A 25,815-nucleotide genomic window follows, 5' to 3' on the forward strand; every position below is an offset into this window, starting at 1 on the left:
TATATAACATTTGGTTATTATAGAATGCAAGATTATTTAGATTTTTAAAAGTCAATCACTATAGAATAAAAGTTCAAATTGACAAATAGAACTGTTGTCATATAAAATACAAAATGATTCTACAGTTATTTGACACAAACATGTTTAAGACATGCACTATGTTTTCCTATTTGGGATTTCGAAACAATAAGCATAATTTAGAAGCAGATTACTACATTTCCTCAGCTCTCTTTTTTTTCCAAGAAATCTAGTTTTTAGTTCAGTTGAAGGGAGTTCCATAGTATATTCTCCATCAGCAGTTCTAAACAAAATTAGAAATATTTCACTCCCCTCTCTGTCTCTTTCTCTTGATGTTGTAAAAGACATGTGCAAAAATATGTTACATATATTTTTTTAAAAAAATAGATGTCAATCAGTCAGCTTTGTGATTTAAATAATAACATTTTTTACATTTGCCTTTCTATCTGGCACATTATGTAACATTTCTGGAGTTTCAGATTCAAACAGATCAGCCAACTAGAGCAACTTAGTGTTCTAAACACAATTTTGGACACAATTCTATTTATTCTGGATGCTGCTCAATTCCACACATAGTTCAGAGAAGTTACATTCATAAGAACATCCAAAAACATTATGTTACCAAACTAACATGTGATTGTGTTCTGATGGATAGTATCATTCACACCTTCAAATTATGAAGGCAGAAGAGATCAGGCGTAGAGATCAATTTGGTTTTGCTCTTGCAGTAATTAACAACCATCATCCTCAAGATTTCCACGCTGTTCTAGAATAAGGGGGAGTCTTTCTTATCTGGTGGTTTAAAGTAGGAATAAACAGGCGCTGCTGGGTATTTCACATCACAATTTTGTGCCATCATTTTCAGCTTTGCTTCAATGGCTTTCATCTTTGCAGTGCCACTTAGGTTAGACTGCGTAGGCTCAGTGCTTGAAGATGGCTCGAGACTGATTGGAATAATGCTACCATTCTTATTAGGATCCTACCTCTTTATCTGAGCATGGAGCCCTCGTATCACAAGCTTCTTAGTGCCAGTTTGCCATTGAAACACTGAATGGCTTGCTGTGCTTCCTGCTTAGTTTCAGTTAATGAAGCAGTAACCTTGAGGCTGTTCTTCCAAGACACCTGACTTGGCGGAAGAGGAAGTCATATTGCTGCATCTTCCTAAACTTCTGGAGGAGCTGGAGGAGTTAGTATTCTGTGATTTGGGGGTCCACATTGCCAATCCATAGTTGGTGTCCTTACGATAGAGAACCTTCTGAAATGGTGGATGCATTCTCCAGGGGAAGAGTTTTGGGTTCTGCTTCCACCCGTCTCTACAAAAAACTCGTAGCCTCAGAGTGATGCCCTCTTCTCATGCCCTCAAAGCAGGTTCTGACATGCGAATCTGAAGGACAGCTAGAAGTGTCTGCCTCAACTCTGCCAGCTTCCAGGCTGCCTGTGATGTCTTGCTATTATTTCTTCTGCAACTGGGGTTCTGTTCAGAGATTTGTTGCCTTTGTCTTTAACAGTTTAATCTATTTTATCTTCAAACAGGTTAAGTGTTTCTGTTTTCATTTTTACATTTTTAATCCATTTTGACTTTAGTTTAGTGCATGGTAAGAGATATAGGTCTAGGTACAACCTTCTGCATATGGATATACAGTTTTTCCAGCACTATTAATTAAAGAGACTGTTCTTTTCTCCATAAGTTTTTGACTCTGTTGTTAAAGACCAGGTAATTGAGTGTGTTTGGTGCTGTTTCTGCATCCTCTATTCTGTTCTACCCATCCACTTGTCTTATTTTTCTGTATCATGTTGTTTTTATCATTGTAGCTTCTTAGTATGATTTGAAGTCCATAATTGTGACACCACCTGGCTTACTCTTGTTGCATAGAATTGCTTTTGCATTTCTATGTCTTTTTTGGTTTTAGATGTATTTTAGGATTGTTCTCTGTAGTTTTGTAAAGAATGCTGTTAGTGCTTTGACTGGGATTGTAGTAAGTCTGTGTAATAGACTTGGCAATATGGTCATTTTGACTATATTGTTTCTGCCTACAAGAAACAGATCATATTTCTATTTTTTGATGATCTCTCTGATCTCCTTTATATTAGTTTTCATTGTAAAGGTTTTAGGTTAATTTGGACGTATTTAATCATTCTTGGAACTTTTGTGAAAGTATTGTTTCCCTAATTTCTCTCTCAGGATGTTAATTATTGGTGTACAGAAATGTTATTAGTTTTTGAGTGTTAACTTTATATCTTATATGCTACTGAATTTGATTATTAATGATAGTGGAGTGGAAATTTTGGGATCATCTATGTAGAGGACCATGTCATCTGCAAAAAGTGATACTTTAAATTCTTTTCCTATCCGTATCTCATTTCTGTCTTTTCTCTAATTTCTCTGGCCAATTTTTTGAGAACTATATTGAACAGGAATGGTGATAGCAGATATCTTTGCATTATTCCTTATATTAGAGGAAAAACTTTAAGCTTTTATCCATTTAATATGAAGTTGGCCATTGCTTAAATAAAAATGGCTTTTATCAGACTGAAATAAAGTTTTTCTGTATATATTTCCCTTACAATGAAAAAAAAAAAACATTAATGGCTGTTGGGTTTTGTTAAATGGTTTCTCTGTATCTAGTGGGATGATGATGTGATTTTGGCCTTGTTTCTGTTTATGTGGTATATTACATTTTTAATTTGCATTTGGAGAATCTCTCTACATCTCTGGAATGAACGCTACCTTTTCATGATGATCTTTTTGATGATTTGTTGCATTCTGTTTGCTAGTATCTTATTGAGGATTTTTGTTTCCATGTTCATTAAAGAGATGGGCCAGTAATTCACATTTTTGTTGGTTCCTTTTCTGGCTTTGGAATTAGAGTAATACTTGCTTCCAGGAATGACTTTTAGAGTACTACTTCTTTTTCAATTTCATGGAAGAGTTTGAAGAGTACTGGCCTTAAATCCTCTCCGAAGTTCCTGTAGAACTTGGCAGTGAATTCACCAGGATCTTAGACTTTCTTATTAATTTTCAATATCATTGACTGATATTGGGTTAATTAGAATTTTTATAACATCTTGATTCATATATATCTAGATATATGTTTATCTAAGAATCTACCCATTTGTTATGGATTTTCTATTTTATTAGAGTACCGGTCATCAAAGTAATTACCTGTGGTCTTCTGGATTTTGGTAGAACGTGTTGTGATACTGTCTTTTTCACTTCTAAAGGCATAGATTTGGGTCTTTTCTTATTTTGAAAAGACTGTTCAAGGATTTGCATATTTCAAAATTCTTTTAAGGAGCCAAAACTTTGACTTATTGATTCTTTGTACTGTTTTATTTTTATTTTGTAAATTTAAGGAGGGTAAAATGACACATGAGAAAACAGAACAAAACAGATCACAAGAAAACAACTTAAGAAACACAGATTCAAAGCAAGACCACTGTTGATTTTCACTGTCTATTGTATTGTCTCTTGTTTTTTTCCAAATAGTTGTCCATATCTTCACAACAGTGAGTTCATCCCAAACAAAATAGTGCTAAACTGATCAGAACAGGATGATGAAGGCATTTTTGGTCTTGAAGATCAGAGAATAGGGAATTCACCATTGATTGCCATACCGTCTCTTATTCTCTTCAAAATAGCTGTCCATACTTTTATGTATCTTGAAATTAAACAAAAGAAAACAGATTAATATCACTCTGGACAGAGAATAATAGTATTGCTAGATTTTATATCATAATGCTACAGAATTAGCACTGGGAATCTTAGTGTCCCTTTTTCTTCAGAGTATCCATTCATTACATCATGCATTATATAATCTATTCTCGTAAACTGTTTAGAAGTTCTACATATGCATGAATCTCTACAAGTATATTTATCTTTTCTATATTAGAGGGAAAAACAAATCAAAACAAGACAACAAAACAAATTCGTAGAAAAACAAGAAATGAAAAAGACATATAAAACCACAATACTAGGTGATGTACAGTAGGTACTATGATGTCTCTTGTTATTTTCTTCATATAGTTGCCTCTGGTCTTAGATTGATACTATCATGCATATAAAATTTGAATAAAATCAGCGAAGACAAAACAGCAATCTAACAATCCAGATTCAAATAAGATCAGTCATAGTAAGAGTGTAAGCAATACAGGGCTTCAGGTTAAGTTAATAAGGAATTAAGGATAGTTACCGTAGTATATCCTGCTATTTATTGGATAGCTGAATGTGCCCTCAAATCTAGTATGAGTAGACAGACTATAACAGAATGAAACCAAACTAAACAGAGTGATAAGACTAATGTGGCTTTTAAATCCTGATACACTATTAACAATGTCCTCTGCCTTAATTTTTAGACAACTCTTCCCATTTCCCTTTCTCAGGGTGCTTTGTACATTTTGGGTCCCACTAACTCCTTTAGTTTTTAGATTAGGGGGCATCTTGCTCTCTACCTAAGTGGTTCTAAACCTTTTTACCCCTGAGCTTGATCTTGAGCTGTATTCCTTTGCCTACTAAAGTCTCAAGGTTTTCCTTCCTTATAGCTGAGTATTTCTCCACTGCACAAAAGTGTCATGACTTTCCAACCTATCTGCAGCTGCTGGATGAGCTGTCCCTATTTCTCTCTGGTTCCCTATCACATAGAGCATTGTTTTCTCATCTTTGACTTTTGGTTAAATTACCCTCTTTCAGCTCGATTGTATTTCCTATTCAGAGCATCTTGATGGACCCTATGTTCTGATCTACTCTGCCTGTGTTTCTTCTTGTTAGTGTATCAAGACCATCTGTGTTAGAGATTATAGGCACTTTTCTCTGCCTCCTCTCTGCTATGCTATCTTTCTGCTGTTGGGTGTCCAGTTTTCTCCTTCATTCCACTGACTATCCCATTCTTTGAGGCCTCTCTGCCACTGTTGTTGGAATCCTGGCGATTTTTCTCTCTCTCTAGAATGTCCTTCAATATTTTTGTAGGGTTGGATTGGTGGTTAAGAACTCCAAACGTTCTTCTTTGTCATGGAAACATCTTGTTTCTCCACCAATTTTGAGAGACAATTTTTCAGGGTACATCAGTCTGGGTTGGAGGTTATTTTCTTTCAGGGCTTGGAATACTTCATTCCAATCTCTTCTTGATTTGATAGTTTTTGTCTGTCATGAAAATCTGTTTTGGTTGTAGCTAGCTGGAGTTCTGTATGCCTCATATATCTGAATATCATTTCCTTTTCCTATGCTTGGGAGGTTTTCCTTAATTATTTCTGTGAATAGCCTTTGTATTTCATTTGTGGTTACTCCTGCTTCTTTCCTCACATTATTTATTCTTAAGTTACTTCCTGGTTCCTTGTTATTTTTAAAAGATCTTTCCTTTCCCATTGAAAATCTGTCTTCAAGTTCTGAAAGTCTAACTTTAGTTTCTGTCAAGCAATTTTGCCAGCTTTCAATGGAGTTTTTAATTTCATAACAATCTCTTTAAATCTGTTTCATGTATTCTAGATTTTGTTTATATTCTTCATCAAAGGTTTCTCTCCTTTTTCTGGATTCCTCCATTCTTCCATCTGTGTATTCTAGAGAGGTGCTTAGCATTTCTTTTATTAATCTGTTCATATATTACTTCACTTGAATCATATTTTCAGTTTTAAGTTCGTCTATGGGTTACGAAGGCATTTCTTTATGTCCACTGATGTGTCTGATATTGCATGTTTGCTGCCCTCAAGCTCTTCTGTATTTACCTCTTCTGGACTATTTTACTTGAGTCAGGGGCTCAAGGCTTTTTCTTGTTTCTTTCTCTTGTCATGTTTCTGGTTTCTTTCAGACATGTGTATGGTGGAGTTCTCAGGCCCTTTCTATATTGCTTATGGTTTTTCTGAAGCGTGCTGGCTAGGGGATTGCTGCCCTCTCCAGTTTACTGTTGATCTCTGAGGTGCATGCAGGGATGATGTGGGCTGGCCCTTCTCCTCTGAGCCAGTCAACCAGTGAGTGCCTTCAGCACAGTAGCCTGTGCTGTGGGGATGTCCCAAGTTTGGGACAATTTCATCCCTGGCTATTGTGTCCTGACCAGGGACATGACCCAGCCCAAGGAGAGCCCACTATTCCTCTTTGGGTCAGGAGTCGCTGACTGATGCCACTGTGGTTCCATGTTCAGGCCCAACCTGCCCAACTCCAATAGGTCATCTAGCTGATCACTCCCATCATGGGACCAAATTCCTAGCACTCATCATGAGTTAGCACAGCTCTCCATGTTGGTTCTAATCTTTCTTGTACTGCATCCTCCCACCAAGGCCTGTGGGCTCAACAACCACCAATATCACCACTACCATGACTTCATTGTGACTGTGAGTTGTCTGACTCCAAGGTGCACCCAGCACAGTGCGGGACTGACTCCAGTGAGAGTGTGTCTGGTTCCAGCTTTTGTCCACGTTTTTCCTCTTTCTTTCTTTCTTTCTTTCTTTCTTTCTTTCTTTCTTTCTTTCTTTCTTTCTTTCTTTTCCTCAGTTTGTTCTTGGGTCATGAGAATCCCCTCCTTTCATCTGGTCTATTCCAAGGTGTTAAATTCTAACATCTGAGTTGTTTTTCTCAGCGAGGCTCTCTCCCCTGATATCTATCAATCCCCAATCTTCTCCATCAGTCTCTTTGTACTTTTTAAAATTTGTATTTCATCAATTTCTGTTCTGGTCTTTATAAATTACTTCCTTGTACTAACTTTCGATTTGGATTGTCCTTTTCTTTAGGGCAGTGAGATGCATTATTAGGTCATTTACTTGAGCTCCTATTTTTATGATGTGAGCATCCACTGCTATAAACTTTCCTCTCAGGACTGCTTTTACTGTGTCCTATGGGCTCCAGTATGTCATACTGGCTTTATAGTTTGATTGCACAAGTTGTCAAAAACCATCTCTTCCCATGAGCCAGGAGCAAATGCCATAGAGGAATGAGAAGAGAACCAAGAAGCCCAACTGCATCTTCCCATGAGCCAAGAGCAGCCATCATGGGGAATGCAAAGAGAATCAAGAAGCCAAACCATGCCTTACTGTGAGTCATCCAGTGTTCCAGCAGGGAGACAAGAAAACCAACCCCCTCCCCCACAACACCCACAAGAGGTGGGCTGATTTGGAGGAAGTCAGGCTGCAATCATTGTAACTGAGGTAAGAAAAAGTAGTTTAATATTTATATTGTTTGACTGACTTTGCTGGTAGTGTGAGCATCTATTTGAGGACAATAATATGTATTATAGCAATTGTGGGGGATTTACTTCTCTCTTGTTTTTGAAATCCAATGTTTTCTTCAGTTTTACTGTTTTGTTTTATTCCTGTATCTGGCAACTGAGCAACTACTTTGAATATAACAATATGCAAAATAACAATATAACGTTGTCAAATTTGTATCATCTTGTTTTTCAAACCTGTATAGCTATTCTTTGTTTTCGTCATTTTGCTTTTGTTGCTTTTTTCTGATTTGTTTGTTTTTTGATTTTTTGATTATTTCTCTTTTATCTTTAAAATTAGAAAAAGAAAAAAGGGAAAAAAGAAAAAGAAATGTTGTGATTTTTTCCTTAATTTTATCTATGACTCATTCTTTATTCAGGAGTTGTTTAATTTCCATCTGTGTGTACAATTATGGTGGCTTGTTTGCCATTGATTTCTAGTTTCATCACACTATCACCTTATGTTATGCTTGGTTTAATTTTGAATTGTTTGCATATATTTAAATACTGTTTATTGGCGAGCACATGGTATATTTTGGAGAAAGTCCCATGTGCTGCTGAGAAGAATGTGTATTTTGTTGTTAGGTGAAATGCACAGTGACTCTCTCTTAAGGCCATTTGTTCAAGGGTTTGGTTCAATATTGATATTACTTTACTGATTTTTTTGTCTAGTGTTCTATTTGTGATAGTGGAGTATTGAGGTACTCCATTACAATTGTATTGATGCCTATTGATTTTTAAAAATTAAGTTTATTGGTATAATTTAGGTATACATAATGATACTATTCATCATTAGCAATTTGGTCTTGTACATGATATACATTCATTTCTCTTTTTTCCCATTCTACTGCCCTCCCTGCATCCCCTCTTATCCTTCTTATTAAAAAGCTGTTTCCATTTTATTTTTCTTTTCTCATTTTCCCCTTATTTCCTTTCCCCTTTACCTCCTTAGGTCCTTTTCCTTTTGAAAATTTCTTCTGAGACTGTGGCCCTTCCAGGGGGAGAACCCCTAGTGTCTCCTGAGATCTGCACCATGCTGGAACTTAGGACGCTGGGAAACCAAGCAAGCAGCTTGTCTCCCTGCTAAGCAATAGTGCACCTACTGGTGCACGGCCTAGAATCAGACATGCCTCTTCCCCTAACCCCATCCCCTGTCTCCCCGTTAGCCAATGGGAACCAGAAATCTGAGCATCTCTTGGGAAGTTGACCATAGCAAATAAGGGGGATTTTCCTTCTACCATCTCTTTGAAGGCAAATAACTTTATTGCTGTTTTGTTTTATTCTGATTAATGGTACAGCTTTATTCAATATTGCATTTTGATAAGTTCTATAATGTTCTGTATTTCATTTTATTTTGATATACATGTTTGAAACAACAACTATTGTTAAGATAATGAAATATACGTGATACCTATTACTGTCACTCTGGTAATCTGCTGTGAAGTTATGTACCAATTTCACTACACGGTCTCAGCTGACTTGAATCTGTCTTGTGCTGGTGCACTTTACTACTTTCAAAATTAAAAAAAATATAAAAGCATTAGGCATTAATTCGAATAGAATAGGAAAATTATCATCTTTTAATTTTCACAAAATTAATTAAAAATAATTTTTGGCTCAAGGACTAGAAGGGTTTATAAAGCTTGTATTTTCACAAGAAATAAAATAAAAAGTACAGCAAGCTTGCAGGAACTTGTATAAGTGAATGAACTTTTCTGGTTGTTTCCACAAACTGTTTGTAAAATTGATTATGGCAATAATTTAGTATCTTACCAACTTCTACTTAAATATAAAATATATGATTTTACCTTCTTACAATTAATTCACATGAAAAACTGCAGTAGGACTAGAGATATAGCTCAGTGGCATAACACCTACTTGGTAAGCACAAGATGGTGAGTTTGATTTCCAGTATAAAAAATGAAATGACAACAACAACAAAATCAACAACCAAAAAACTACAGTAAGTGGTGCTTATTCATTATTATGTTAAACTCTGGAGATCGAAGAAGATACATAGATGTGTTGGAAAAATAAATACTAATCATATATATAAGCATTTTTTTGGTTTTGCTTTGTTTGAAAAATACTTGAAGTAGCTTAAAAAATGTCCTCACTGCAAATAGGTAGTAATATGTATAAATGTCAGCATAACATCTAAGGAGGTCAAATTTGTTATTTTTTATATAATCCAAATTGATGAAGATGATTTTTTAAAATTTGATTTTAAAGGGGATAAAACAGCAGTGAAACAAAAGGAAAAAGTCATAAGACGGTAAGAAATCTACAATAGTTACTGTATAGCATATTGTTGTCCTCTAAATAGTTGTCTGACTTTAGACTTTCAAAGTCAATCCAACAATACAGTTCTTCTAAATCAGCTGGTTGATCACAGTGCTGGGGGAGTGAGGAGAAGGGGAACTTAGCTTCCTTCACTCCCACTGAAAGATGATTTTAAAATTATCTGTGAGACTTTTAGACTTACAGGGTTATTACTTCAGAATTGAAATTTTACCTGATTGCAATTGGTAAGGTTTTGCTTTCAGTTCCTGCATGTTCTCATTAAAATTGCTTCTCATTAAAATGTCTTCCTATTTTAAATATATATTATACATCTAGAAACTTATTTATACTTTCATTTTCTCATACCTGAGGGACTGCAATATTTGCACATTTGGCTGATTTATTTCACTTAAGAGAATGGTCTCAAGATCTTTCATTTAATTATAAATGTTTGTGGCTGAGTAGTATTCCATTATATAAAAGCCCACATCTTCCTTGTCCTTTTCATCAGCTGATTGCATTTAGGTTGTTTCCAAAATTTAGCTATTATAAACTGTGCTGCTATAAACAGGAGTGTGCATATATCACTTTTGCCTACACCTGTATCTTAAAGAGTTGTACCTATTGTATCTTCCAACAGATTTTGTGTTTCTGGTTCAATATTTTGAGCTGTAATCAATGTTGATTTTATTTTAATGCATGCTGATAGAAACAAGGAATGTCTTTATATTTTCTGATATCATCTTTGCGCTCATTCTTCAGAGTATTGTTTCCAACATAAAGATCTCTTACTTACTTTGTTAGATTGACTCCTAAGTACTTCTTTTTTTTTTGATAAGTTATCGTGAAAGATGCTATTTTCCTAATTTCTCCCTCAGTGAGTTTGTCATTTGTGTAATGGAATGATTTTGATTTTTCAGTGTTGACTTTGTATCCAGATATACTACTGAATTTGATTTTCAAATCTAGAAGGCTTTTGTTCGAGTTTTGTGGGTCATCTATGTAGAATGTCATGTCATCTGCAAATGACAATTATTTAACTATTTTTCCTATCTTTATTCCTTTTATATTTTGTCTTGTCTAATTGTTCTGGCCAATACTGAATAGGAGTCATGATAATGGAAGTCCTTTTTTGTTCCTGATTTTAGAGTGAAAGCTTTCTTATTTTTCCCAATTAGTATGATGTTGACTATTGGTTTGTCATAGATGGATTTTATAGATTGAGACAAAGACCATCTATTCCAATTTTCTGTAGTTTTTTTTTAAATCACAACTGGGTGTTGGACTTCACCAAGTGCTTTTTATGCATCTATTGAGATGATCATTTGATTTTTATCTTTGACGTTGTTCATATGGTATATTACATTTATTGGTTTGCATATGTTCAACCATCTCTGCATCTCCTGGATGAATCCTACTTGGCGATGCTGTATAATCTTCTTGATTATTCGATGAATTCTGTTTGCCAGTATTTTGTTGAGGATTTTTGCCCTTTATTCAGTAGGGCATTTTTCCTGTAGTTGTACTTTCTGGGTGGGTCCTTATCTGCTTTTGGTCTTGGGTGATATTTGCCTCCATGAATTAATTTGGGGGTACTACTTGTGGTTCAATTGGATGAAAGAGTTTGAGAATCAGTGGCATTAAATCTCTAAATTTCTTGTAGAATTCAGCAGTAAGTCCACAGGACCTAGGCTTAGTTTGTTGTTAGTTTTATAATTCTTCAATTTTCATTGCATTATTTAGAATTTTTACATCTTCTAGACTCAGCTTCATATTCACCTACGAATTCATATGCACCTACGAATCTGTCCATTTCTTCTTTTTTTTCCATTATTAGAATAAAGGTCCTCAAAATGCATATCGATGATCTTCTGGATTTCTGCAGGATCTGCTGTGTTGTCACCCTTTTCATTCTTAGTGATGCATGAATTTGAGTCTTCTCTTTCTTTTTTGTGATAAGGTTGGCCAAAGATTTCTCAGTTTTTATTTAAACTTTCAAAGAACCAACACTTAAATTCATTTCTTGTAGCATTTTCTTAGTCACATTTGCATTAATTTCTGATCTGACGTTTATAATTTCCTCCCCTGTAAGAGCTTTGGTTCTCACTTCTTTTTTCAGAAGTTTGAAGTTCAATATTAGGTTTTTTATTTGAACTGATTTTGTTTTCCTGATATGAGAATTAACTATTGTATTTTCCCCTTAGGAGTGCTTTCATTACGTCCTGTATGTTTCAGTATGTTGCACTGGCACTAGCATTTAATTATAGATAATGATTAACTTCTTCATTTTCATCTGTGGCTCATTGGTTGTTCACAAGTGTGTTATTTAATTTCCACATGTTTATGGAGCTTTTGTGTTTTCTTTTGCTATTTATTTCCAATATCATCACACTATAGTCTGATAATATGCACAGGGTGCTTTCAGTTTCTTTTCATTTACTCAAGCATTTTCTGTAGGGTAGTATGTGGTCTACTTTGGATTACATCCTACGTGCAGCTGAGAAGAATGCATATTCCTATATCGAGAGGTAGAACACTGAGGTATCTACTATGATCATTTGTTCACAAGCTTGGTCACTTATGGTATTTCTTTGTTAATTTTTTTGTTTGGTTGACTTGTGTGTTTGTGATAGTGGTAGTGTTTATTTGATTCTTCATGTCTGTTAATATTTGTTTTACACAGTTGGGTGCATGTGTATTTATATTTATCAGTGTCGTCTCTTCATTTTTGAGTTTATTTTCATTTTAAAGAGGATAAAGGAGAATAAATTCAATCAAAACCTACCAGTGTAAGAGATACAGGCCTAAAACATTATGAAATCAATAACTACCCTAATGCTTTTTGATGTCTTCAAAATAGCTGCAAATAACTTCAGACATAGTAAAAATCAAACAGAACAGAATAGAATAGAAACAATAAAAACAAGAAAATGAATGCAATAAAGGATTTCAAAACAAGACAATAGTAAATCCAAAATTGCTACCACAATGTATCTTGCTATCTGTGAAATAGCTATGCCTGCTATTAGATTTGACATAATCAAACAAAACAAAAAAGTACAAAACGCAATCCAATAAAACAATGGAAATGATACAGAAGTTCCAAACAAGACCATAGGGAGTCAAGAATGGTTACAACCCTCAGAAGATTTCCCTTAGATGCCACACTGTACTGCTGTCCTCTGAACCATTGATCAGACCACTGGCCATAGACCTGCAATGTTAGTGAAACACCAAAGCACCACAGGCATGTAATTGCATTTTACCTCCATAGCTATCATCACAGCCTGTGTTTTTCTAAACAAGCTGGTTGCTTACAGCAGGGGAGGGGAGGCTTATGGGACGGTAATTTTTGTTTTCCAGCCTGTGCACTGGAAGGGGCTGGGGTCTGGCTGTCCCAGTCAGGCAGAGCTCCATGCATGTAAACTGGGAAGCTCCTGCTTCCCAAACTGGGTTTGTTTGCTGATGTGTTCTTTGTTTTCTCTACCACAGGTCGGCGAGTGGTGCTGACTCCTCATCTTGGAGTTTTCCCTTAAAAAGTATTTAGTGGCCTATTCTGTGTCTGTTGATTAGTCTTGGCTTAAATTTCACATTCTCTTCAAATAGAATAGCTACCACTGCTTTTTTCCCCAGGTTCCCATTACATGAAATATTGTTTTCAAGCTTTTTAGTTTCAGTCTATGAATTACTTTTTGAGTTAAGTGTGTTTCTTGCATGCCAAATATTGTTGGATATTGCTTCTTGACCCATTCTGGTAGTCTGTTTCTTTTGATTAGTGAATTGGGACCATTTACATTGATGTTTTAACTCATTTATATTGACATCCTTTTCATTTTATTTTCCTTTTGTTTCTCTGGCTTTCACCTCTATTTAATGCTTGCTTGCACTTTTCTGTTGGTGTTTTCAGAGTTGTGGTTTTTTTTCTTTATCTCTTTCTAAAATATCCTTCAGAATATTTTGGAGGGCTGGTTTTGTGTAATAAATGTCTTCAGTTGTTCTTTGACACAAATTATCTTATTTCTCCATTGATTTTGAAAGATACTTTTGCAGGGTACATGCATCTGAGTTGCAAGTTGCTTTCCTATGGGACTTGAAATACTTCAAGTTCTCCTTCACTTAAGGCTTTGTGTGGAGAAGTCTGCTGTGATCCTTTTTTTTTGTACCAGGGATCAAAATCATGACCTCGTTCTCCAGGCAGGTGCTTATGCCACTGAGCTACATCCCCAGCCCCATCTGCTGTGATTCCTATAGGTTTTCCTTTATAGTTGATTGGTTTCTTTTTCTCTAACAAATTTAATATTCTGTTCTTGTTCAGAATTTCTGAATCTTGATTATTATATTAGTTATAATTATATATTAGTTATATAATATATATTAGAATCTTAATTATTATATTATATTATATTAATTTTCATCATGATTAATGAAGTTCTATATTTCTCAATTATCTGTATGTCTATTTTTTTAATATTGGAAACTTTTTTGGCCATAACTTCTATGACCAGTTTATTTTTTTGTTATTTGTGCTGACTCCTGCTTTTTGATTGACTTTGATCATTCTTATGTTGTTCTTCTTTGCACCATCTTGCAACTGTTGACTTGTTTTTTCATAGTTTCTTGATATTTTTAAGAGATCTTTTGTTTTGTGATAAGTAACTCGGATTTTGTCTTCTAAATCTGATAGTCTGTCTTCATTTTCATTCAGTCAGTTTTGTAAACTTTTGATGAAAAATTTAACCTCACAAATATCAGTTTTAATCTGTTTCATGGATTCTATTTCTTTCCCATAAAAGGTGTTCATAGTTTCCATCGTTTTATTTTGTTTCTATCCTGTTTAAAAATTCTATGTTTTATGTTTTTTGAGCAGGTACATCTTTATTGTTGTTATTTGTTTTTTTTAACCTGCGAGGTTATTTCTTCTCTGATTTCCTCTATAGTATCATGCATTTTTTTTTAACCTCTGCTGCTGTCATTCCAGAGAATTCAGGTGGTGGCTTCTGACTTCCTCTTTGCCCTGAATTTTAACTTTGTGGGGTGGAGGTCTCAAGTTGCATTTTGTTTCTGTGTCTTGTCATTTTATATGATTTTATTTTGTTTTCTGTGTTGTTGTTTGTAAGTTTCTTAGAGAGATAGCTTTGTCATGCATGTTGAGGCTTTCCTAAGCAGAATATCTATTCCTCAGAGATGTGTTCTATGTGTAGGTGGTTCTTGTTCTTTGTGTCTGTGCCAAGACCTACCTTCCCAGTTTATTAAGGTTGAGTTGTTGCTTTGTATTTGGTTTAGCATCCAGTCCATTGGTATTGGACTCTGGTGATGCTTATGACTCCAGACAGGCACAGTGTTGTCATGCAAGGGGGAAGAATTGAGCACAACAGGTATGACATTCTGGCTAATATAGTACAACTAAGAATAACAATAGCATCAAGGACGCCTAAGGGACAAGATCTACACTTATATAACAAAATTCAACATAAACAAAGAACTTTTATGCAATGAATTTCCCTTAGACTATGGTAGACCAACTTAAGAGGATAGGGGATAAAACAGAGAGAAATGAAGAGAAACATGGCAGAATGCTGAGGAAAAATGATGATCATTCAGTGTTTGGGAAACAGGAGAAAGGGGCAGGAGACAGGGAATGAAGGAGAAAGCACAGTATTATCAAAGCAGATTAGAAAGACTAGTTTCAAGCCTGGAGTGGGGGCTCACGCCTGTAAATGCAGCACTCGGGAGGCTGAGGTGGGAGTATCATGGCGAGTTCGAGACCAGCCTGGGATACAAAGTGAGCTCAAAACCAGCCTGAACTGCATAGCAAGACCCCGTCTCAAACAACACACACACACACACACACACACACACACACACACACACACACACACACAAACAGACTAGTTTCATGTTCACTCACATGAAAATATCACAAAATCCAGAAATATAGTTGAGGAAAGAGAGAAAGAAGAGAAATAGATGAGAAAAAAGGTAAAGACATAAAAGTCTAAAATACCTGTTTGCCTCTGTATCTCTCTCTAAGGTGCTGTGATGCCCTCAGACAGAGGCAGCTTGAAGCTGCTACCAGTGTGCATAGTTGATTCCTCCGGGCTGGACCAGCCTTTGCAGTTCCACTTCTTCTGATGCATTTCTGTTTTCCAGTGCTGCGTGTTGCAGGGAAGGGTGGGGTGGGTTGGGTGCACTGTGCCATATGCCACTGCCATCACTGGAGAGACAGCTGGCCCCATTTTGATCTCCTCTGCTGCTGGGGGAGTGTCAACCTGGCACTTGTTTCTGTGGCAGAGTACAAGGTGCTCTAATTCTCTCAAGCTACTGGTTGCAGTTTGGGAGGGATTTGCTGTTGTGCTCAGTATCTTTGCTCCCCATGCTGGTACCATGCTGTCACCAAGCTGATGCTTGGTCCCTTAGTGACTCACTGCTTCTGCCAGTGCTTCAGAGGCAGCCCAAGACTTCTAAGTCTGCTTCAGTCCTCTCTACCACATGGGGAGTGTCATAGCTGTTTAAATCCTTTATGTCTGCATCCCTATCATTAATACAGGGCAGGAAGGGTCATCTCTGCTATGGTCTTTAGACATGTCACTAGGGATTTCATTAGCTAGGGTGCATGAACTAAAAAAAAAAAGCTGGTGACCTTTTGGGGAGGGAGCAGGGTGTGCAAGATTTGCTCCTAGACTGCTGTGTCCTCTCTTTGGAGGAAGCCATAAGAGGCAAGGGGCCTATGTCTCAAATCTGCCTATTTGGCTTGTTAGCCACACTTTTGCAATCCTTCTGTTTCTTGGAGATGTCACAGTACAGTGAATCTTGTTCAGAATGCAGGCAGCAGTGCCAAAGGCAGCCCTGTAAGCTGGGTTGCTGTTCTGTGATGCCCGTGTCTATGTTTTGCTTGATCTACAAGTGTCTTAGTTCAGACTGATTTTGGCATCAAAATCATATGTCTCTACCTTTACTTGTATTACCTGTATTTTTAACTGATTTTCTCTGATGAAGTCCTTTGGTTGTCTGGGTGGGTCTGATACATGTGATCCTCCTGCCCCAGCTTGCCAGATTGCTGAGATTACAAGCTTACAATACCATGCCTGGATTCTTTTTCCCCCAGAAATATTCAGCTTCTGAAGACACTGCTTCTGCATCAAGAGGCTGGATAGAATTCCCTTCGGAACTTGATGTGTGACTTCTCTATCACTATCTTGTGTGCTCACATGGGAGAGCATGTGTTTATTTAAACAATAGGTATGAATGGCTAAAATTTGAGCATGCTAGGCATTAAAGTGCCGGTTGTATTTCAAAGAAAAGAATAGTTGAGTCAGTGTCTTCTGCTCTGGACATTTTTCTTGCAGCCTGGGAACTGATCTCCTGCCTGCTTTTGAATGGCTTGGTTCCAGTGTCACAAAGTCTTCCTGGGGCTTAGTCAGGCCTCAGTCCTAGTGAGGCTTACATTGTAGTCCAGCCTTATCTTTTAAGGATCTTTTTTACCTTTTCAGTTATAGCAGCTCCTACCAGGCAGCAAACTGTGTTAGAAGGAAGCACAGAATCTGTTACCAATATTCAAGTGCAGAGGATGAATGCTAGCACAGTGTCTTCTGATCCCAAAGCCAGAGCGGCCCATGTTGGCTTCATTATCTAATTTTCACTCCTTTTCTATTTATTCATCTACTTAGCACAACCATTTTTGTTTAAATGAGCATAATAACCTAAATTTTTGTTTGAAAAAATGATTCAGAGGCAGAGAAGAACATAGCATAGTTGTCTGCATGCATCTTGTTTTTTTGTTTTTCTTTTCTGTGTTTTTTCTCTTTAAAATTAAAAACAAATTTTGCATATTTCAGTAAACTGGTGAAAATCCCATGAGCTATGAGGGTTAGGTATTTACTACAGCCAGCCTTGGACCAACAGCAGATGGCGATAAAAGGACTTTAGTAGCCTCCAATAGATTGTTGCCATTCTATCAATGATCTGCTTTTTCATTTTCTTCTTTTTTCGAGATTGCTTTCTTTATTGCGCTAGCTGGTCTTGAATTCCTAGGATCCAGTGATCCTCCCACCTCTGATTCCTGAGATCTAGGGTTTCAAGCACACAACACCACTTTGTTTTCTTTTCAATTTCTAATTGCTAAGGGCTTGAAGGGTTATGAATAGAGGTTTAGACTACTCAGGAGTAAGATTGCTGAACTTCACAATCTCACATTAGCTAGTTGGGTGACCTGGGTGAATTGACTTACTTGGGTTCTGTCTTATAGAACAGGAACATTAAGTAAAACCCTACCTCATTCCTGACATGTTTCCTAAGTGTTGGCCATTACTTCCTGACTCCACCCCTGCCTAACTCCAATTTTAGTATCTTCAATAGTGTGTAATCCTGTTATGGACACAACTGCTTTCCTTGCTGTGTAGGTTCCATGGGAAGATTCCTATGATGAACTAAGGAGAAAATACCAGGTCTGATTTACAGATAGTTCGGATGGAATATTGGTATCACCTGAGAGAGAATGACCACATTGTTGTAGAATCAGTCCCACTAGGGTGATCCTGAAGGGCAATAAGGTGGTATGTCTTCCCAATAGGCACAACTTTAAGTAGTATATATAGTTGTTTATTTTCCTGGGATAGGAATAGTTCAGAAATTACAGATGTTTCATGGATAGTGGTTACGTCTGGATGTTCAGAGACTTAGAAAAAAAGGAAAGATTAGCAATAATCATTTGCAAAATAGGAATTTAGGTAAATCTGTCATAAGGACAATGCATGGAGACATACTTATCCCATGTGCATACTGTCCATGTGTCATCATAATAGCGTGATGCTCAAAACCACCAGGACAAGGGAGCTGTTTCTATAAGTGCCAGTTTCCTGCGTCCCCAAGATACCTCAGTGCTCTCATAGGACATAGCCACATAGTGCCATAATGTCAGGATATGGATTCCGAATGGGCTCAACATTGGACTTTTCCTGCTCAAGGCTGCTCTGGATACCCTTTTGGTAAATACCACACCTGATAACTGCACCTGCTATCTTGTTACTCTATTATAGTTTACCAATTTTGGAAAAGCTGTATTGCAAAGCCTCATCAGCCATTGTGCCTCATCTTATTTGGAAAGCCATACAAGCGCTTCATTGCCAGAAATAATTCAGGCTTCTTATGCTTGATCATGGCACCTGTGAAATCCAGAAGATGGAGGATGCCAGTAATGATCGCTACAAGGTTGTCTTTGCATCTACAGGAACCTACTTAGATGGGAGCCTAGCGTTCCTTTCTGGGTCTTCTATATATTCTCCTGGTTTTTTGCTTTCTCATAGCTGAGGTTTCATACTGTTACTTGCCTTTGTGTTTGGATTAACAAGATCTATTCTTCCCGCTAGAGGGAAAGATCATGGGAAAATCATTCACACTCATTCCCCGTATGTTTTCAGAGTGAATTACCTTCAAGACAGACACATGGCTGTCTGGGTGCCACTGAGTGCATCTCGTAGGCTGCATTTGGTTCTTTTTTGTAATAAAGGACATGCTCATCACCAGAGATGAGAAAATGTAGGAACCAGAGTACAAATGGAACTGAAAATTTCCCTTTTCTCTTTCCTTGGTTCCCTCTTTCCTTCTCTCTCTCTCTCTCTCTCTCTCTCTCTCTCTCTCTCTCTCTCTCTCTTTCTTTTCTTTTTCTTTCTTCTCTGCTGGATATTGGGCCCAGAGCCTTTTTACCAAGTTACATACTTTTATTTTATTTTAAATTTAATTTAATTTTTCATTTTGAGATAAGATCTTGCTAAGTTGCCCAAGCTTAGCATGCACCAGTGATCCTCCTGCCTCATCCTAGAGTGCCGGGATTACTGGTGTGCACCACCACATGTGACTCACTTTTCCACTTCATTTCCTTGAAAATATGACTGTCTCATGATTTTAATTTTTATACTGTGGCATTTTCATCTTGCCATGATTTATTCTTGACTTTTGTTCACCATTTATAACGTGCCATATTTTCTTATATGGCATGTACCTTAATAAACCAAATGACTTTAGAGTTTTTGACATGCTTCCTGCTACAGTTCACTTTAAAAGTTGACATGCATTCTCTCTAGTATCTGCTTGTCTTGTGTATGTAGACTTGATCTAGTCCTGTGTCTGGACCTAAGCATTCGGTTTGTAGATAAATGAATGAGACCTAGAAAGTTGCCAGATCTCTGGGAGATGTTGCTGGTTGGAGCCTGCACATGGTGGAAAAGGAGTCCTTTGCTGTCCTGAGGCAACTCATGCCCTTGTTGTTTCTTGCCCTAAGGGGAGTTGGCCTTGCAAAAGGAGGCTTTACTAACCTTGATCTAACACAGAAAGAATACAGATGAATAAGGTGGGTGTTCCAGTGCTTCAATGAGACAACCCAGTGTATCTTCCTTCATGATTTATCTATCTTTTGAATTCATAAGAAATATTCTGTACAATAGTCACTGACATTCTTTAGGTCCAGTGCACTGGCTCTCAAGTAAGATGTTTATTATGTACTTCAGAAATGACATTATCTTGCCTCTGTAGACCTCAGTTTCTCTGTTAAGCTGGGAATAACAATACCATGTTACAATATCGCTGTAGCATTTTGTTATAACGAAAGGTCAATGAAGCACTTATTTATACAGAAGATCACAATTTTTTCTGCACTTCTTAATACAGAAGTTGCTGAACTAAAATTTTTTATGGCAAAAATTTCTTTCCCTTGTAAGTCATGTGTGGTTTTAAGAGCAAGTAGATTTTCCTAGAATATAGGTTTAACAGAATATGTGCCAAATGTGATAAACATGCAAACATCCAGCCCACTGAGTTGGTCCTAGCTAGATTGGAGCAGGAGGCTTGAGGGGCTCTGCTTCTCAGTGCGCTGTGGCTTGTCTGCTGTATTGGGGTGTGCAAAGAAGCCTGCACCATCCCTACATCCTGATAAGCAGCTGTCTCAGCACGGCTGCGGGAATGCAATTGCATTTGTTTCTGGAGCTTGCAATTTACTGTGCTTCATTGCTTGACTTGCACACGAGTGTTTGGGCATTTTGCACTACAGCTCACACTGTTCTATGTTATTGTTCAAAATACATAAATAAGTATCACATCCAGTTAAGCTAGTTTTCTCTTTCTTGCTACTAAAGCACCTTGACTTAGCATTAGGGTTAGGGCTAGATATTAACAAAATAGGAAACTAGGTAGTGGCTACAGGAGAAATCTCTGTACTTTGTTCAGGTTTTAAGGACTTACAAAACTACTCTAAGATACAGCTTTATTTTAGGACAGGGTGACACAATTTCAAACATGTGCTTATTTATTTACTCAAACAGTTAGGCGGTTTTATTTGATCCTCCTTATTCATCCTGCTTTTTCTTTTTTGGTACCCGGGATTGAATTCACAATCTTGTGTTTACCAAGTAAGTGCTGAAGCTACTGAGCTAAATCCCCAGCCCTTAACCCTGATTTTAAGTAACAGCATTTGGGCAAAACTAAATGATTCAAACTAATACATAAGTCAAGATAAGAGCTACTTTAACATATTTCTATTGAAGTAATAACATGTACATGTAAACGTCACTATATATTTTGTTCTTATGCAGTAGTGATGTCTTGGGTTACTCTCTGAAAAACTGCTCACTATACAGAAAATAAAAATTCATGTTACACAGACCCTAGTTAAGCTTGTAACTGAACAACATCTAAGAATGACTTTGTGTGATTAGGTTGCGTTGCCTGATTTAACTCCTTGATGCTGACCCAGCAAACCTGGTCTCTACTTGTGAGAAAACAGAAAAATGGTGGTGTGCATATGAGTGCTTTTAGACATTTTTATGGTTCAAGGTGTAAGTGGGATAGTTAAATATTAGAAATCACAAAGAACTGTTGAAAGCCAAATATCTTAAATGTTTTCAAATTTAGTTAGACTTCTAACTTTATTATCAATATAGCTAGCTATAAAAGTAATTCTAATCCTTAACCCCTAACTCTAACATCTCCAAATATCCAAACAAAACTGTCAGCGTAAGTTTTAACTTCTAAATGCAACTATATTCTAACCAAAGCCTTAGCACTAAATCATTTGTAGCCTTTTCAATTAATCCAATAATAAAACAGAAATTGAACTCTAACTCCAAACCTAACCTTAACCATAAAAAAATAGCTGAAAAGCAGGAACCAACCCCTACCCCTTAAATCATAGCCCTTTCTTGAACTCTGAACATTAATTATAAATCCTAAATCTAAATCCTAACCCTAAAACAAACTTTGACCATCACAACAACACTGAACCCTTACTTCTAGCCCTAAACCATAATGTCTTACCATGAGTTAAGGGAGGCAGGTTCCACCTATTTCCTGGGTTGACAGCTAAACTTTGGTCTTCGTGGAGAGTGTGGGTCAGGTGTTTTTGTGTCACTGCATGTGTCTGGTTGTGTATCTGGTGTAGGTTTGGAGCAGTCAGCAGCCCAGGGACTGTTTGAAGTCCAGTAAAAAGAAAAGTTCAGTTAAGGAGACCCCAGGAGATGACCTCACTTCCTTGATGATCAAATTCTGAACCTTGTTGCCAAGTGCCACGTAACTTAACTAACTGAAGCTTGCTCACTTGTCTGGAGACAAAGGACATGTGAGGATGTTTTCTTGCTGCTTCCCAACTTCCCAAGGCTTTGGCTCCAGGAGATCTCACTGGGGATGACTCAGCCATGCCTGGAGAACCAGGGTTCCCCGGCTCTTTCGAAGCCTGTGGCCATTTTCTCAGAAGGGACAAAGTAGGGCTCACAGTAGCCAAAGACAGGACAGCAAAGGCCAGCACACTGCTCTAATCTCTTTTTTGTGTATCCAGCCCCTCCCTGTGTGTGTGTAAGTGTATGAGTACTGGTATGTGTATGTTTGTGTATAGGCATAGTCTGTAGTGTTCTCACATTATTATATAGCAGAGTCATTTGAAGGTTTTCTTTTTTTATTTTTTATTTTAAAGAGGGTAAAATTAAACAGAACAAGACAGATCTTAAGGAAACAATTTAAGAAACACAGAATTCAAAGCAAGACCCCTGGAGATCTTCATGGTCTGTCATATTGTCTCTTGTATTCTTCCAAATAGTTATCTACATCTTCTCACACAGTGAATACATACTGAACTAAATTAATCAGAACAGGATGATGAAAGCATTTTAGGACTTCAAGACCAGACAATAGGGAGATAACAATGGCTGCCATAATGTCTCTTTTCATTTGGAAGTTTTCTAAGGTTGTTTTTTAGGTGTAAAATATTCTCAGATGTCTCATGTATTTAGCAGTGGGGCTTTCGGATGTGATTTGACAGTGTGGATCATATACTCATCAATGGACTAATGAACTGATGACTCCATAGCTGAATATCTTGTTAGGATTTGGGGCCTGATTGGAGCAGGTGGGTCACTGTTGGTGTGACTGGGGAGGATGTATTTTGTCCCAGTCTCTCCCTTTCTCTCTGCCCCTTTTCTTTTGGCTGCAAGAGCTGAGCAGCTTTTCTCTGCCATTTGTTTGAATCATAGTGTTTCTGCCTTGGAGTCAACCATGAACTAAATTATCCAAAACCATGATCCCAAATAAGCCTCTCTGCCTTTTAAGTCCTGTTGAGTATTGGTTCTAAAGATAGACAAGTGATTAATACAGCTATTGTTTCAACATTAACCTCCCTACAGGGTGAACAGAAGTCAGGTCAGACAGTGGATATCCCAGCTTGCCTTGAGCTTCAGAAGACAGATATAAGGGAGACAATGTACAAACATCTTTGTCATCCATGCTACAAGGGAACCCCTTGTTCCTACAAAAGTTTTTGCAAAACTACCAAGGATTTGGCACCACGGATCAGGTGCTAGATCATCTATTGAAAAGGTTTGTGCATCATCTTACAGGCCAGGACAGCTCAGCACCATTTGGGTGGGTCTTGGGAATACCTTGCCTTACTCAGGGACCCAATTTGCTATGTGCAAATTGGGACGCTAATAGGTGGGATCCGGACCAAAGGAGCCTGCAAATGTCTGTCCGAGGCTTGGTTGTACACACAGGATATCCAGTGGCACAGTCTAGCTGTGTGTGACATTCTCCTTTCATCAACATGGAGAAGCACTCAATACTGACCCTCACTTACTTGAAAGAGCAGAGCAAGTTTCCCATCTGTATCAGAGACCCTGGACTCCATGTGGGAAATTCTTCTCTTAGATTCAGACAGAGAAAAATCTGGGTGCCGGGTGCTGTGGGGAGACTGGGTCTTGGGTTCAAAGGAGATATTAGGGAATTAGATGGTTGGGTTCATTCATAGCACACATAGATATGAAGCAACATAGGCATGTTTCTGGGTACTTAGCCCAATTCAAGCCTAAGGAAAATTGATTCTCTCCTAGGCTTTATTTCTATGTCAGAGCAGCCAGTAACCCAAGAAGCCATAAAAACTTGGGGTAGGTGCATTACCCACCTCCCCGGCCAATCTGCTGAGGTTCATTTACTCATTCCTGGAAAAATCAAAGGAAGCCATTTATTTTGGGTAAAAGTAGAAAGATTTAATTTAAACCTTCCTTCATTGAGACAGAGGTGCTATCTTGGCCTCAGATGACCAACTCACAGTGTCCACGTGTGCAGGGTCACAGCTAGGTAGAGAAGGGAGAAGGCATGACAAAGAAAGAAGACACCCCTTTAGGCTTGCTTATGGCTTCCAGACACCTTCAAATACCTCACTCCCTTTTGGACATGAATGGGACTTGGCCTTCTTGACTTCGTGTGTCTACATATTCTCTGCTTTAGCCTGGACTAAGGAAAAGAGGGAGTTCCAGTCAAGTCTTAAGCTTGTAGAAATCTGGAGAAGCCATTTGTCTCTAGGAGTAACTCTCATATTTAAAGTGCCGTTTTATCATACCGGTTACAGATGTGATAGTCTCATGGCATCTACATATAGCCAAAGCCTCCATTGCTCCAGTAAGAATGGCAGGTGTCTGAATCAAGCGAAAAAGTCAGTGGGCTTTGATTCAAGAGGGAAGGGGCCTGTGTCCAGAGTAGGGAATTTGGAAGCTGTGATAGGAAAGGGGATAAACACCAGCTCCCTTATTTGTTTTTCCTGCTGGTGGGTAGAACTCAGAGGCTTCCCTTGTAGGAGCAGGATATGAGAGCTGTGGGTGGGGTCCTAGACCAGGGAACATAAGGGGGCCCAGAGATTTGAGCCACGCCCTGTGAAGCTCCTTGCCCACTAGAGCCCATTCCAGCTGTGTGTGTCCACCCCATCCCTCACTGGGACACACTGGCTGTTTGGGAAGCAGCATGCTTGTCACAGCCTTGCTACTTTGCTAGTAGTTTTTAGGGGACTTGGTGACTGTAAGAGGTAGCCGCACCTCTCAATAGAAGTGTGGATAGGAAGACAAGACCACTTCATATGTGTCTTAGAGATAGACACAACCTAATAACATGGACTGCAGGTTGAGATGTCAGCAGAGTCATGGGTTGGAGCAAACACTGTTGACCAGTTTACTTTACATTGAGCAGGGTCCCCTCAAGTTCCATACAGCAGTTTATGGTTTTCTCTGAAGCAGTAGAGTAGCCGATCTGGAGTCCCTCCAGGGGAGGTTCTCTGTAATGTTTGTTTGGTTTTCTGACACTGCACACCCATCTGACCTCAGTGCCATCTCTACCATCTTGGGCACATGGCTTGAAAAGTATTCAGACCAGTTTCAGCAGCCACCAGGCTTCCTGTGCCACAAGAAGATGGTGGAGTAAGTACAGCTGCACATGCCTAGCTCAGGCCTGGAGCACCGTGCGTTCCTTCTACTGCAGAGCTGGATAACATGGAGACCATGAGAGCCAAGACTGAGGGTGAGGAGGGCTGGGATGGGTCCATCAAAGCACATGAGGATGAGGCTTCTGGCTGGGTCAGGCCAGGCCCATACATGAGCCTCAGGACCCTGAGTTGGTGGACCACAGTCTGAGAAGATCATGTTTTGGAATCAGGGATGGAAGATATTTCTGGCAGGCAGGGAATGGTTCAGAACAAGTCAGTGGTGTTGAGCACATTTTTCTTGCAGGTATGGCACCAACCCCAGTGCCAGGTCCTACTGGAGAGGGAGAATCAGCTGCAGCAGCAGCCTCTATACCAGAAACAGATCCATCACCCATTTTGGAACCAGAGTCAACTGCAGTACCAGCTCCATTGCGACATGTACCTACAAAGCCCTTTGGGCTTTTGGTTCAAAGAAGAAGCAGACTGTATCTGTGACACTGGAGCTGGAGCCAACCAGGGCTGGGCCAGTTCTACCCATGGTGCCATGCTGGCCCTCACCTATGATCATGAAGAGCAGAGTGAGTATGGAAAAGCCTCACGTGA

At 38.2% G+C, this 25,815-nt stretch overlaps 1 pseudogene; it reads right to left on the reverse strand.

The window, feature by feature from the left end:
- Positions 1-765: 765 nt before the first annotated feature.
- Positions 766-25,642, reverse strand: LOC134473565 (probable RNA-binding protein 18; annotated as a pseudogene).
- Between the last annotated feature and the right edge of the window lie 173 nt (positions 25,643-25,815).

This window comes from Cavia porcellus, unplaced genomic scaffold (genome assembly GCF_034190915.1).
Source record: "Cavia porcellus strain 051 isolate PalLab524CR breed Dunkin Hartley unplaced genomic scaffold, mCavPor4.1 scaffold_27, whole genome shotgun sequence".
In the NCBI taxonomy this organism is placed as follows: Eukaryota; Metazoa; Chordata; class Mammalia; order Rodentia; family Caviidae; genus Cavia; species Cavia porcellus.